This window comes from Pinus tabuliformis, chromosome 7, assembly GCF_031772625.1.
Source record: "Pinus tabuliformis cultivar Carrire ecotype Pingquan chromosome 7, CPIR1, whole genome shotgun sequence".
Lineage (NCBI taxonomy): Eukaryota > Viridiplantae > Streptophyta > Pinopsida > Pinales > Pinaceae > Pinus > Pinus tabuliformis.
The window spans coordinates 1,628,087,820-1,628,102,227 of NC_142293.1; the positions used below are offsets into that span (position 1 = coordinate 1,628,087,820).

At 40.4% G+C, this 14,408-nt stretch overlaps 1 pseudogene; it reads left to right on the forward strand.

The window, feature by feature from the left end:
* The first annotated feature begins 4,944 nt into the window (after nt 1-4,944).
* Nucleotides 4,945-8,653, forward strand: LOC149254487 (ferredoxin--nitrite reductase, chloroplastic-like; annotated as a pseudogene).
* Nucleotides 8,654-14,408: the final 5,755 nt, after the last annotated feature.

The window sequence follows — 14,408 nt, forward strand, 5'->3', positions numbered from 1 at the left end:
ATTTAATTGGAAATGCTCACTAAAACACACTTGTTGCAATATCAATTAAAAGGTGAAATCAAATCCTTGCATGAAAGAGATAACAGCAAATCATATTTGAACAGCAACACTAAATTAATGGAAATGAACAACAAAGCTAAATTAATTGAAATGAACAGCAATCTGAAATATAACGAAACAGTAAAGCTAATTAAGTGGAAACACACAACCACTGTAAATTAAACTAAATCAGCAATCTTATCCTAGCAGAATGAACATTAACCACAAGTATAATAGGAATAGCAATCGCAGTTATAATTGAACAGTAATTAAGTGAACAACAATCGCAGTTGTAAGTGAACTGTAGTTAAATGAACAGCAATTGCAACTGTAAATGAACAGCGGAATTTGAATTAGACAGCGCAATATTATTTCATAGTGAACAGCATGACATTTTAAGTTATGAATAATAATCTTTATAACAATGCAATCCAATCACGATTTTGATATAACAAGGCGATTCAGCGAAATGTTCAGAAACAAAAGATTACTGAATAAAAAAAATTAAAGAAATGAAAAGGAAATCAAACCATCACACGGAACTATAAAATAATGATACAAGAAGCAAGTGGATCCACCAGGGTTGGGCCCTTAGCCGCTAGTGAAGCACCACCGGATTACTTCAGGAGATGCGAAGGAACTGCAACTGTTTTTATATGTTAATCATTGCATAAACATTACAGTAGTTTCGTTCTCTGCTTCAACAACGAGAGTCAACAATAACAGTTACAATTTCTCAATAGTAATTCTCCCATTCCTCCTATCCTATCCTATCTATCTCTAATCTATCTAATTCTCTCTCTAATCATCCATCATGAATCCTCTTAATCCCCTTCTCTGATCTCTGTTCTCATTTAAATACACAGAGAGTAGAGAGAAGTTACAACTGATATGATTACAATATGATTTCTATCACAAAACTGGATTGTTCTCAACAAATTGATAAGCAAGATCATATATGAAATATATTTCCATCAATCATTCAACAGGAACAGGTCGAATTTAGCATTGCAACTAGGATAATTTGGAAAACGGCCACAATAGCGAATCTGACAAAAACGTCTTCAGAGAACCTTTTGTTTCTCTTAGTATGGGCCGAATTTGGGAAAGCTATTCATTACAAAACTAATTTGGTCCATTCTAAACAAAACCCATGTTTCAGCTTTTCCAAATTATTCTCCATTTGCCCGAACCGTTCAATACAAAATTATCACTTCTTATTCCAGCGAATTCCTGAGTTGGCACATTTAATGATCAAATATTCAATCTGGAAAATATCTTGGAGGCTAAAATGGTGAACAAATTTATTAATAAACCATCATTGGTAAAAACATGCATAATAATCAATTTATTAAAAATAAAAGAGAAAAAATAATATTTATCCATAAGAGCATAAATAATTATAAAATAGAATTATATGATAAATTATGATAAATGACGTGATAAAGAACGGTAGAAATGGGTGTAATAAGTGTTCAAAAGTGATACTAATAATGACATATTAACGACCCAACATCTTGGGGTAAGCCCGCTTGCCATGCCTTGTACTGCATTTCTGTTGCTTTTTGTGTTTTCTCTTGTGGGATTGTTGTTTACTTGATTTCTTTGAACGCTTTCTGTCATTTACATATATACTAGCTTTTCCAAGCTCTGTTTCATTTTTCATTGCTATCTCACTCTTGTCGCATGCATGAAACTATTTTTGACGGACGTTCGCCCAACCGGCGAACTGCCTCACCCACATGCATGTTGATATGTTTGTTGAATCTTTCATTTATGTTTTGCATGCACTGTCAATCACTTCTTCTATCACTTAGTGTCGCCATGCATTTATTGTCTTAGTTTCTTTCAATTGCCCATCGGCAAGTCAGGCCAACCTTGACCCAGACTCTACCTTCACCAAGGCTGCATTGCGCAATATAGGGAAGGCTCACCTTCCTCTCCAAATTTGCGCATTCCTTCCCAGCACTGGCCTCCAGGACTATTTTGCACATTTCTGGAGGATAATGGCTGCTTGGCCCAAGAAAATGCGTAAATATGTCTCTGGGCCAACAGTCAGCAACCAGGCTGGATTGTGCATTGCGCAGTTCTGGAAGTCAGTTGGTCTCCTAGCAGCCTGGAATGTGCCTTGTGAAGTCTTGGCAGTCGGTCTCCCGACCTCCTGGCCGAAATTGTGCAACCTTCATGATCATTCACCCAGGTATGTTACAAGTCAGTTCTCGTGTTCATTTTGGTTATCGACTCATAGATTTCTTGCCATGAGTGTTTCCATGTCTCTAGTTATCACAGGTGTTCATCTTCCTCTCAACAGTATAGTTACAATGGTTTCTAAGAGAGAAGAGACAAAGACGTCATTCAAAGCACACTAGGGGATGCAGTCGATCAAGTGTATATGGACTTGCCTACCCATGAAGACATCAAGTTGTTCGTAGACAAGGACATCAATATATGACAGCAGCAGCATCACAACGAGCAACATCATGAACCACAACGAAAGATAGCATACCAAAGGCAACAAATGTAAGACGAGGGTTGTTGACAACACGGAGGCGGAACAAGGTTGCAAGCTCAAGCAGGTCCATTGATGAGGAAAGCAACTTTGGAGACTCCGGCTATGAGGTGATGGCATGACATGAAGATCGTGTGAAGGCAGAGAATGGAACAAACAGGGAGTTGCATGTGCTGAAGCAGCAACTCAGGAAGAACATGAGGCTGCATAAATAGATGAATGATGTGTAGCAGGCACAAGAACAGTAGTGAGTGCAACATGCACTCACGGATGAAACTACGTCCGTACAAGTTAAACATCCATCCCGGCAGCTGACACGGAGAAGACATGGTGAGCAGTGTTGTCGATCGCATGCAAGGGATTCAACATCATGCATGTCATTGAGCGTGCGCATGAAATCCAACCCATTCAACACACTCACCAAGGTGAAGATAAGAAGCAAGTCCAACTGCAGTTGAACATGTACTTTGGCAAGTTGATGCACATGACCACCAGCACACACTTGAAGATTAGCACGGACACTATGCATCAGTGTGTTTTCAATTCAGCCACACCAAAGAAGACCATGTGCATGTTAGTAGACGAGTTGGATGAAGGAGCCAAACCAATTCACCGGTTGCAACGAAGACAATATTTTGCTTCAGCAAGATGTCACCATGAGGTGCTTGCACACCATCACGGATGACGAAGCTTGGCATTAGCTCACCACCTTCACCATCACAAGCATGTCAAAGAGTTGGTCTCATCATAGCGAACCGAGCGTAAGTGATGTCTTGCAAGGCTTGCTTAAGCCATGTTGTCTCACATGAGTACATGTGCATTGTAATGTTGAGCCATGTCAAGTGTAAGTCAAGTGTCAATAGTTGGATGTAACAGTCATAGAGTAAGTGAAGAGTCATGAGGGTAGTTGAACTAGCAGGTTTACATGGATGTAGTGTATGATTGGAACTTACACTTTATATAATAAGAGCCAACTCATTTTCATGCATATGTTGTTATTTTAGTTGGACTTCTCTAGTTTCCTTAATGATATATGTTGTTTAACTTACATATTTGTGTATAAATTGATTCACATGCAATTATATGAATCTTCTTGCAAATGTGTTGTATATGTTGTGAATGTTGTCACTGTCCGTGTTGACTTCTCTGTAGGACACCAGACGGACCTTTCACATGAACCTTGTCGTAACAATTGTTGCACTCATTCGGACTGATCTGTAAGTGTTGTACGTGTTATCTTACCTTGTATGTTGTGACTACCGCATGCAAGTGGACTGCTCCGCCAGAAGTTGTGTGTTCCTAGCCGTGTTGGGAGTGATCCCTTTCAACCTAGAACTCACCTTCACCCTTTTCTCCCCCTTATGTGTTAGAACCTCTCATACACCTTCCTTGACTCACTGCATTAGTCACACCCTTGCTACTGACAGAGTTATCTTACTTGCCTTTGTGCGACATCGCGGTCAAGGCATTGTCGTACGGCCCACTGCTGGGACTTCTACACCAAATGGTCTGAGGTCTAATTGGGACTTCTTACTGGGGAGATCCCCTTGACATGTTGGCATGTCCAGCACCATCAACAACCCAAAAGATTTGAATGTATGACTCTAAAAAGAAAGCAACGGTTGGTCATTAATTTTCACACGTGGAAAGAAAATTTAAAGATATCGCCACTCAAAAAAATTTATTTCATTATTACAAGCCTATTCTTCAATCATAGGACAGTCTTCATTCTCACAGATGCAGAAAATAGTGATTTCATATATTTCTTTTGCGATGCATCATAGACTCCTGCATCGTACACAATGATAATAGTAACAAATATCTGTATCATAAACGAAAGCATAGGATTATTAAATATGCTAAATCTTTCAAGGGAGATCATGGATAATGTTTCCTAAGGACATATCTTCAACCCAATAATCAGAAGAACACCAAAGGCTTGAAAGGAGACTTAATCCCAAGGTTTATTAGGGTTCCATTGTATCATAATGAATTTTGAAGTTGTTGGGGCTCTATGGAATAGTTTCTCATTTAGGCCAAACAAACAAAAAATCTAACCTGTCTGATTAAATAAAGTAGCAACACCCAAAACTAGAAACAAAGGTATTAATGGAGCCTAGTCAAGGCGAAGGATGAGCAGTTGATTTTCGGAACTCGGAACAATTCTGCACAATAATAATGTTTCTTATGTCATTATAAAAACTCTTCATGTTTAAACAATTGCATGGCCGCTATCATCTCATGTTACATTAATAGTTGATCCCAAAAGTTTCAATAACAACAACAGGGATTTTCTATATTGTCCTCCCACCAGAAGGAAATTAGACCAGACAAGCCCTCATCATAGATTTAATTATTGATCCTTGCATCTTGGATTTGTAATCGGAGTAGTCAGCATGAATCTCTCTAGTCCTGTCAGATTCGATGAGATTTGTCCCTTAGCCCATGTCGTTTACAATCCTATTTGTTGTGGGCATAAGACGAATCGGCTTAGGCTGATGATAGCAGTCCAGGTTCGTGTTGTTAATCATGGTGGATGCAATTCTGAGATCAGTACAGATGGGAATAACAAAAGGACAACAACCAAGGCTGTAGCCAGTCCTGCTGGCTCTCATGTGGCTATGGATGCCTCAAGGTTGGAGCCCAGAGTTGAGGAGAGGGATGGATACTGGGTTCTCAAAGAGGAGTTCAGGGTTGGAATCAATCCTCAAGAGAAGGTGAGATTCCCAATTGAGCTATTCCTATTTTGTCAAATAAATGATCTACTTGCTTATTTATTTTGAAAATCATTTCATTAGCTTGCAAAGGTAATAAAAATTTAATGACCGTTTGATTGGATTTGGCTACCCAGCAAGGCAAGACTAGAATCAAATCCCCATCCATTCTTGTCTTCTCAAACTAAGAACTATGGTACTACCAATTTCTTTGTTTGCTCAAACCAAGAACTATGGTACTGCCAAATTCTTGTCTGCTAAAAACAAGAATCATTTATCATTTCTAATCATATTTAGAAGAACCCATCGGTCCCTGAAATCAAATCGACAATGACATGAATATTGATAAGAAAAAAAAGGAGAAAAAGTTTCTATTTCCATACAAAATATGCAAAAGTAATCATCTTACACATGATCTCCCTGAGATTCCAGTTATACGGAAAGAATGGACACCAACTCTTAAATATTATAATCCTGATCAAACTATTGTGTCTAAAGGTAAGGTGCAATTTCCTTGCAACATGTGTGATAGAGAACACCTTGCACACTTGTTTCCTGACCTTCCATAGGCATGAGAATTTTGGACCAACCACTTAGGACAGAAAGAAAACGCTTATCACAAAACCATATATACAATATTGTCAATCGTTACTAACCAGAATATCAATCCTGAAGTTTTTCATGCCCATAGTAGGACCGAACCTCAAAGTTTGGGAAATTTCAAAATTTTGTGCATATGGAGAGACACTTGGTTAGTACTTGACCCATATGTGTTTGTACCTGGGAAAGGATATGTTGGTCCGAGTGAATGTTATGACCTATGTTATCTCCATGATTATTTTCTTCTTTTAGATGAAGCTCTCTTGGAGGCTATGGTTATTTTTTACATTCCTTTGGATGATTTTGCTTACATCCTTTCTAAAGATCATCTCCCTAGGTTGGACCCATTAGCAATCAAATCCAGTCCTGGCTTACCTTCTGAGGTTAATCTCACTATTTGTGGATTTGTAGATATTGGCACTATAGAGTCTCTGGGCTCTGTCATTGAGTTACAAGTCGGTGTCTTTTTTGAGTTTGGCTCCTCTAACCATGAAGTTGATCTCTAAGTTTGATTTGTCAAGTTTCAAGTGTTGGATTCTCCTTATGATTATGATTCCTTTGGTATAATTTCAGACCCTTTCAATGATGAGTTTGTTCACTCGGACTCGCTCTGTCATTGATTTCAGCTTTGATCTTCCTTTTGAGTAGATATTGTTGTATCTAGATCCTCAGGCTTTGGTGTTTGTAAGTCTTCAAGGATGAAGATACTCCTGTCAAAGTAACTCTTTTTAGATATTTTCTTTTTCATTGATTATATTTGATCCTATTGTTGTTTTGAACTATGGTACTGCCAATTTCTCTAAGAGATCCTATAAGTGAAGAGAAAATTAAAATGGATATGGATATTTTAGGTTATCTGGATATACTTTGGATATATTTTCTATCATTTATTCATTATAGTAGTTTGTTTATAGAATTTAGCATATTCTCAAATGTTATCATAAATATCAGATACCATTTTCCTAACATATCAATTTTGATGTATTGTGATCTTTCTGTCAATAGGAGCTGGGTGCTACAAGGAGTTTGACACTTATCAACATGTCAATTTTAACAAACTATAATCTTTATATTAATAATAATTGGTTTTTATATAGATGGATTATGTTTTATTATTAATATAATGGTTGACTTGTTATTTTTTCTTAAACTATTAATGTAAATAAGTATATACAATGCAACAGTGTTACGTAATATTCAGGTTTTTTGTACTCTTCTGAAATGACTATTATTAAAAAAATCATCTACCCCTGCCTCTATTTTAAGTTAAAAGTTACACAATATATTATTTTCTCATCATTTACAACAAAATGTCCTTCAAATTCAAAGCTCAACTGATTAAGGTAATTATTGTGTTTAGGAACTTGAATTTCAAAGTTCCACTTAATGTAATTGTGTTTAGAAATTATGGAAAATGTATTGCACTTCAACCATGGATATATGGTTGAATTGTCTAATGAAATAATTGGAGAGTATTCATTCATGGAGATTATTAATGCATGAAAATTAAGTTAGAGAGGGAGCACATGAAATTGTTCATGGATAACAAGATTGAAGAACTTGCAAAGAAGCCTTTGGCTGAAATTGGGAGTGAGAAGGTTAATAAGGACGATATAGATATATGCCTGAAGTAGTTGGATCTCTTTCACCGAAGAAATCATCAGTGTAGGTGCCCTAATTCAATTCCTCTAGGCTATGCCTTCACCTGAAGTTTTGGGTTTATTTTTGTTATTTGATCACTGCAAGCCGAACTATTTTTTGTTCTTTGTTGGTTTTTGAAGATGGGAAATTCATGATGACACTTAAGATTCCAAATGGAGTGACTACCAGTCTCCAAACTCGATTTTTGGCAAGCATGATTGAAAAATATGGAGCAGAAGGATGTGCAGATATAACAACTCGGCAAAATTGGCAGATTCATGGAGTTGTGTTGGATGACGTACCTGCCATATTGAAAGGGATGAAGGAGGTTGGACTATCAAGCTTGCATATTGGAATGGACAATGTTAGAAACCCTGTGGGAAATTATTTAGCATGGATTGATGTTGATGAAATCATTGACCCAAGACCATACACAAAGGTTCTGACTGACCACATTGTCAACAATGGCAAGGGGAATCCTTCCATAACCAACCTGTGAGTGCTAAAGTAGATTCTGCTGGTACCACTCATGTTGGATGTTTAATTAAATTGTGTAAATGTCAGCTTATTTTCAATTTTTTTTGGAAATAAACATATCTTTTCTAGAGAAATAGGTATATTTCTTTTTTAATTTCAGGACAATGTTACATAGGGATCCCTTTTTTTGAAAATTTTGTTGGTGAGTCTCCAAATTCTAAATTCAAGAGGTCATAGGTATATTTCTTCTTTGGGAAATATGATCCCTTTTTTCAAAACTCTTCTTGGGGAGTCTCCAGATTCTAAATTGAAGAGGTCATTTGTTTTGGCAGGCCACGTAAATGGAATGTTTGTGTTGTGGGTACACATGACTTGTTTGAGCATCCCCACATCAATGACCTCGCCTACATTCCTGCAATGAAAAGTGGGAGATTTGGTTTCAATCTGCTCATTGGTGGATTCTTTAGTCCAAAACATTGTGAAGAAGTAGTTCCACTTGATGCTTGGGTAGCTGGAGAGGATGTTGTACCAGTATGCAGAGCCATTTTGGAGGCTTATAGAGATCTGGGCACCCAGGGAAATCACTAGAAAAACTCGAATGATGTGGTTGATTGATGAGTTGGTAATGCAACAATTTCTGTCACAAAATTTAACTGATTTATTGTTACTATAACATTATTCACTATGCAGATCCTTAATAATTGCTGCCAGGAAATATGCACAATTACCTATTAAGATCACCACTAAACTACACATCAAATTGGTGTATATCCCCTTGTTTGTAAGACAAGGAACCAGTGTTTATACAACTCCTCTGTATTGATTCAAACTTATATTGATTCAAACATATGTACACCATTTAGAGACAGATGTACATGTAGTCAATATCATTAGGGCTTTTGAGATTTTAGATAAGCCAGATCCTTTATATTGCCAGAATTGTCAATATTTGTAATAATTTGGTATGCTCAGCATATTGTTTCAAGAAATTTGTCCTAAAAAATTGAAGGGGAAAAAAATGTTTGGGAGTTGGTTGAGAGCCATATTTGGACCTTTCCCTCACTTCAATGATAGTTAGGATATCTTCCTAATTCTATCAAAAAATTTCTCTAGGAAGGGGTTAAGACTCAATGAGACTATGGAATAGGAAGAAGGGTTCTTGGTTTAAAAGATAACTTGAAATTTACTCCACATGCTTTATATCTATGGAAGCACTACTATATTGGAGTTTTGTAAGTTATTATTCTAAAATCTGGTATCTTTAATATACAACTAGAGGTGAGCATACCTAATCAGAAGGATTGGTGATAGTATATGACAAGCACTTATTTGCTATGAAACCAATAAACTACATTAAGGGATATGAGTTACCTCCCCGATAGCTGGAAGGATTAGCAAGAATCAGCTAATTCAAGATAAGAATGACAAATGGATAAAATAGTGTCAAACCATATTGAAGTTAGAACATATTTCAAGTCCTAAGTTTTAGGCTAGTTTGCAATCAATCAGTCCCTGGTTATCAATGCAATTCATAGAATATTAAAATAGGGTTAACAAATGGTTTGATTACATTTTAAACAAATGAAATAGTGAAACATATCTTTTAAAGTTGTAGAGTTCATTGAGTGTTGTGGGTATGGATCAATTTAGAATAAACAAACTTCATGCTTGGTCAGCTCAACTAGAAGGTGGCAATTTCAGGAGATTTATTGATTGTCAAACAAAATGGAAAGGAAATATAAAGCATTATTTTTCTCACAGGGATCACTTTTCTATGGAGAAGGTAATGTATGGAAGACTTTAATGCTGCATCAACCAGCCTCTGCCTTGTAGAGTTGACAAAGTCTAAAGTTGATCTAGTTGCAAAATTTGCAACCAAAATGAGTTTGTATAAAAAATATATGGATTCCATGGAGTTTGGCACTAAGGTAGATATGTTGGCTATGCTTACCTATCTTAGGAGAGAGATAAAATTGAAATATCCCCTTGCTAATTAATGATTTCATCAGTGTAATCATATTGTTCTTTATTGCAAGAAAGAATGTACCATTATCATAATTACACTGCAAGGCAAGAAGCAATATATACTTGATTGCTTCCTAGTATAAGTGAGAGGTATTTCAAGTTGGAAAGTCTAGCAAAAAGAATGATACAATGCAGTCAAGGGAGCAATCCAAAAGCTCGTAAGTATTGGGTGACAGCATTCAACCAAAGGATGATAGATTTAAAGGTTTTTAAAAATAAAATGAGCCTGACATTGACATCCAAGTTAGGTTTTCCAAGTTCTACACAAGTGAAATTCCAACTCTGCAAAAGGAAAAGAGCCCACAAAATCCAAGATCTTACCTTATTATTATATTCACTAATCTTCTCCTAAAGATTACACACTTCATCCTGCAAATCAGATTGTTGTTTATTCAGGGGCAAGATGTTTTCCTACAACTTCTTAATTTTATCCTCTAGTGCTTGTTGCTTTAATTGTCACTCTGCCTCAATTTCTTTTAATTATTGTTCCAACTCAGATCCAATAGAAAAGAATAAATATGAAAATCTAAGCTAATTAAATTTACAAAAAGATATGAAGCAAAGCAATAATTGTAGTAGTGACCTGTTAGATGAGAAATTGTAATGAAATATTAAATCAAAAAATAATAATAATAAAATATGATGTCGGTTCAATTTAAAAAAAGTAATAAAAACAATAAATGGATTAATTCAATTTTTCATTTTGTAATTTTGTTTTTATTAATAAAATTACAACCAGGAGGAATAATAATACACATATCACATTAAAAGAAATTTAATTAATGATGATTCAGTAGCCATGATATTTCATAACTTCATATTATATTTATTAATAAACATATAAAATTTTAATATTGATAATAATTTTTTTCTAGAGTCATAATACACATATCACATTAAAAGAAATTTAATTAATGATGATTCATATTAGTAACCATGATATTTCATAACTTCATATTATATTTATTAATAAACATATAAAATTTTAATATTGATAATAAACTTTTTCTAACCTATATATAATCAAATGTCATGCTTATTACATTAAAAGTTAAATTTAAAAAATTGGAAAACATGTCAAAGAAAAGTGTTATGCACGTGTGTATGTAACAATATGTAATTCTTCAAAATACAATACTCCTCCCAATCTTTGCTCTACTCTCTGAAACCCTAGTCCTTTGCTACTCTCCTACTCGTGTGCCCGCAATTGCCAGCCCGGTGAGGGCTCATCCCCCTCGAATCGACGAATCAGCAGCCTTCCAAGGGCTAATGACCTCCCTCCCAATGAAGCAGTGGTCAAAGGAAAACCCATTGAAGTTTGTCAACCATATGAAGGAAATCTCGTCCGTGGAGATGCCTTCAGTTTTCTGTCACTCGACTTTGGCATATAGTAATTGTGCTCTTGTGGGGAAGTTAACTGGGATGTGTCCTTCCCCAAATCAATGGAATCCTAGATGTATAAAACCTAGAAGGACAAAATGAAGGGAAATATTGGCGTTTATGCCATCGAAAATGGATTCTTTGCCTTCCTATTCAAGTTCAAGGAGGATAAGAAGGTCATTTTCAAAAATGATCCTTATTCTTTCAAAAATAGACGAATGTACCTCAATAGATGGTCCATGGAGTTTGATCATTCCCAATGTTATCCCTGTGTGGGTCAATCTTCCTCGTCTCTCGTTGTCAATCTAGAGTTATGATTATCTTCGTGCAATCGACAATGGTGTAGAAAAATATATTAACAGAGTTGAACCAAAGGGAGGATAGTTCACTTATGCCAAAATCTATGTAGATGTTAATCTGGAGAAGGGGATAATCGTGGAAATTTTTCTCATGATGGGAGGTTGGAAGCATTGTCAAACTATGGACTATGAGCATCTCCCATTCAAATGCAAGGTCTGCCATGAGTATGGGCATTTTTTTAGAGATTGTAAAAGGGTACAAAATTAGTCACCTAAAGGAAATCAAACTGAATAATGGCAGACACCGAAAAAAAGGAGAAAACAAGAAAGGACTAAGAAATAATAATAATACAAATCAGAACATTAACACTCCATCTTCCTCTACATATCCATTTAAAGCCTTATCGTCTCTAGAAGCCTCTCAATTGGAAGATTCGACCCAAGATCTCCTTTCGGATTATGTAGAGGAGAACATTGTAGAGGACACTCTTGAAGATGGAGAAATAAATGAGTTAATAAAGGAGACCAATCCCGTTGAGATCCAACCTTATTCGAGACAAACCATACTAATGTGGAGGGTAGACTGGTCATTTTCCAATTAGCCCAGCCAGCATCCCCTACCGAAGGTGCTTGAGAGTCCCAAGAAGGCCCAAGGAAAATGATAGGCAGGAATATGATGCAGTGCAAAGGGGAAATGAGGAATCCAATAGCCAAGAAACTGGGAGTAATGTCAAGAAGAAGGGAGGGCACTCCAAGAAGGAGATCAGGGAATCTGAAACCGAACATAACAAGAAATTGGGAAATCAACTTCAAATCTCAGATCTATTAAAATATTGTGAAAAAAAGGTGTCGTATGGACATTAGAGGGTAGCCCCAAGACTCTTTCACCCCAAACAATGTAAACTTTGAAACGGGAACTATAAACTCAAAACGGGAACTCTGGCCAAAAAACCCCAAAAAAACATCAAAAACAGGTGCAAAAAAACGAAAAGTGTGTATACTGGAACGATGTTTTTATTTTTTATGCGTTAATTTTGAACATGTTTTAAAAATGGCAGTGACTACGAACTTTACTATGAAATTTTCGTGAAAAATATAGCTTCAAAATGAAAGTGATGATACTGGAATAATGATTTTTTTTTAGTTTTCAACATTTTTAAAAAATGCTAATAAAACCAAATTTTTATGTGTCAAACAAAGTTGTTTATGAAGAAAAAAACACATTAATGTTTTTGGTAGAATATCATTTTTCTTTCCTAATTATAAATTTAACATGTTTTCAACCATAACATGCTAGGGTGGGCGCCACAGCCCAACTCGTCCCCTACCTTTAACCCCCCTCTCGACACCCTCACTACCTTCACCCACACCCCGTGCCGCTGCCCCCCTTAATCCCTACCAACCCAATCCAACGCCCGCCCAAGTGCCCTCACCCTTCCCCCTGCCCGGCCCGGGCGCCCTCCCAACCCCCGCCCCCCCTAACCCTCCCAACCCCCCCCCCCCCCCGCCGGCCGGGGCGCCCTGCCAACCCCCCCCACCGCCCAGGCGCCCAAACAACCCCTCGCGCCCAAACCCTCTCAACGCCCCCCTCCCCCGGCCCGAGCACCCTCACCCGCCCCCCCAACCAACCCCCCACCCGGCCCCGACGCCCTCACCCGCCCCCCCAACCAGCTAGGGCGCCCTGCCAACCCCACCTGCCCGGGCACCCACATAACCCCCCCACGCCCCAACCCTCTCAACCCCCCCTCCCCCCGCCACGAGCGCCCTCAACCGCCCCCCCACCCGGCCCCGACGCCCTCACCCGGCCCCCGGCCCGGGCGCCCTCACCCACCTTCACCCGCCCCCCACCCCGCCCCAGGCGCCCTCACCCACCCGGTGCCCTCACCCACCCGGCGCCCTCACCCGCCTGGCGCCCTCACTCGCCCGGCCCGGGCGCCCTCACCCACCGCCCTGTCGAGCGCCCTCACCCGCCCCCCAGCCCGGCGCCCTCACCCGCCCGCCCACCCGGCGCCCTCACCCGCCCCCTCGCCCGGCGCCCTCACCGGCCCCGCCCGCCCGACGCCCTCACCCACCCGGCGCCCTCACCCGCCTGGCGCCCTCACTCGCCCGGCCCGGGCGCCCTCACCCACCCCCCAGCCTGGCGCCCTCGCCCGCCCGCCCACCCGGCGCCCTCACCCGCCCCCTCGCCCAGCGCCCTCACCGGACCCGCCCGCCCGACGCCCTCACCCGCCCGCCCGCTCGGCACCCTCAGCCGCCCCGCCCCCCGCCGGGGCGCCCTCAGCCGCCCGCCCGCCCGGCCCAGGCAGCCTCACCCGCCTGCGCGCCCTCACCCGCCCGGTGCCCGCCCCCCCCCCCCCGAGCGCCCTCACCCACCCGCCGGGCAGGGCGCGGGCCGCCCGGGTGGCGCAGCCGAGGCAGGGTGGGTGATGGTGCCCGGGGGGGCGGGCGGGTGAGGGTGCCTGGGCGGAGGGGCGAGCGGGTCAGGGCGCCGGGCAGGTGAGGCGGGTCAGGGCGCCGGGCGGCTGGTGGGCGGGTCAGGGCGTCGGGGCGGGTGAGGCGGGTGAGGGCGCCGGGCTGGCGAGGGGCGGGTGAGGGCGTCGGTGCGGGCAGGCGAGGGAGCGGGTGGGCGAGGGCGCCGGGCGGGCGGGCAAGCGAGGGCGCCGGGCGGGCAGGCGAGTGAGGGCGCTCGGGCGGGCGGGCGAGGGCGCCTGGCAAGCGGGCGGG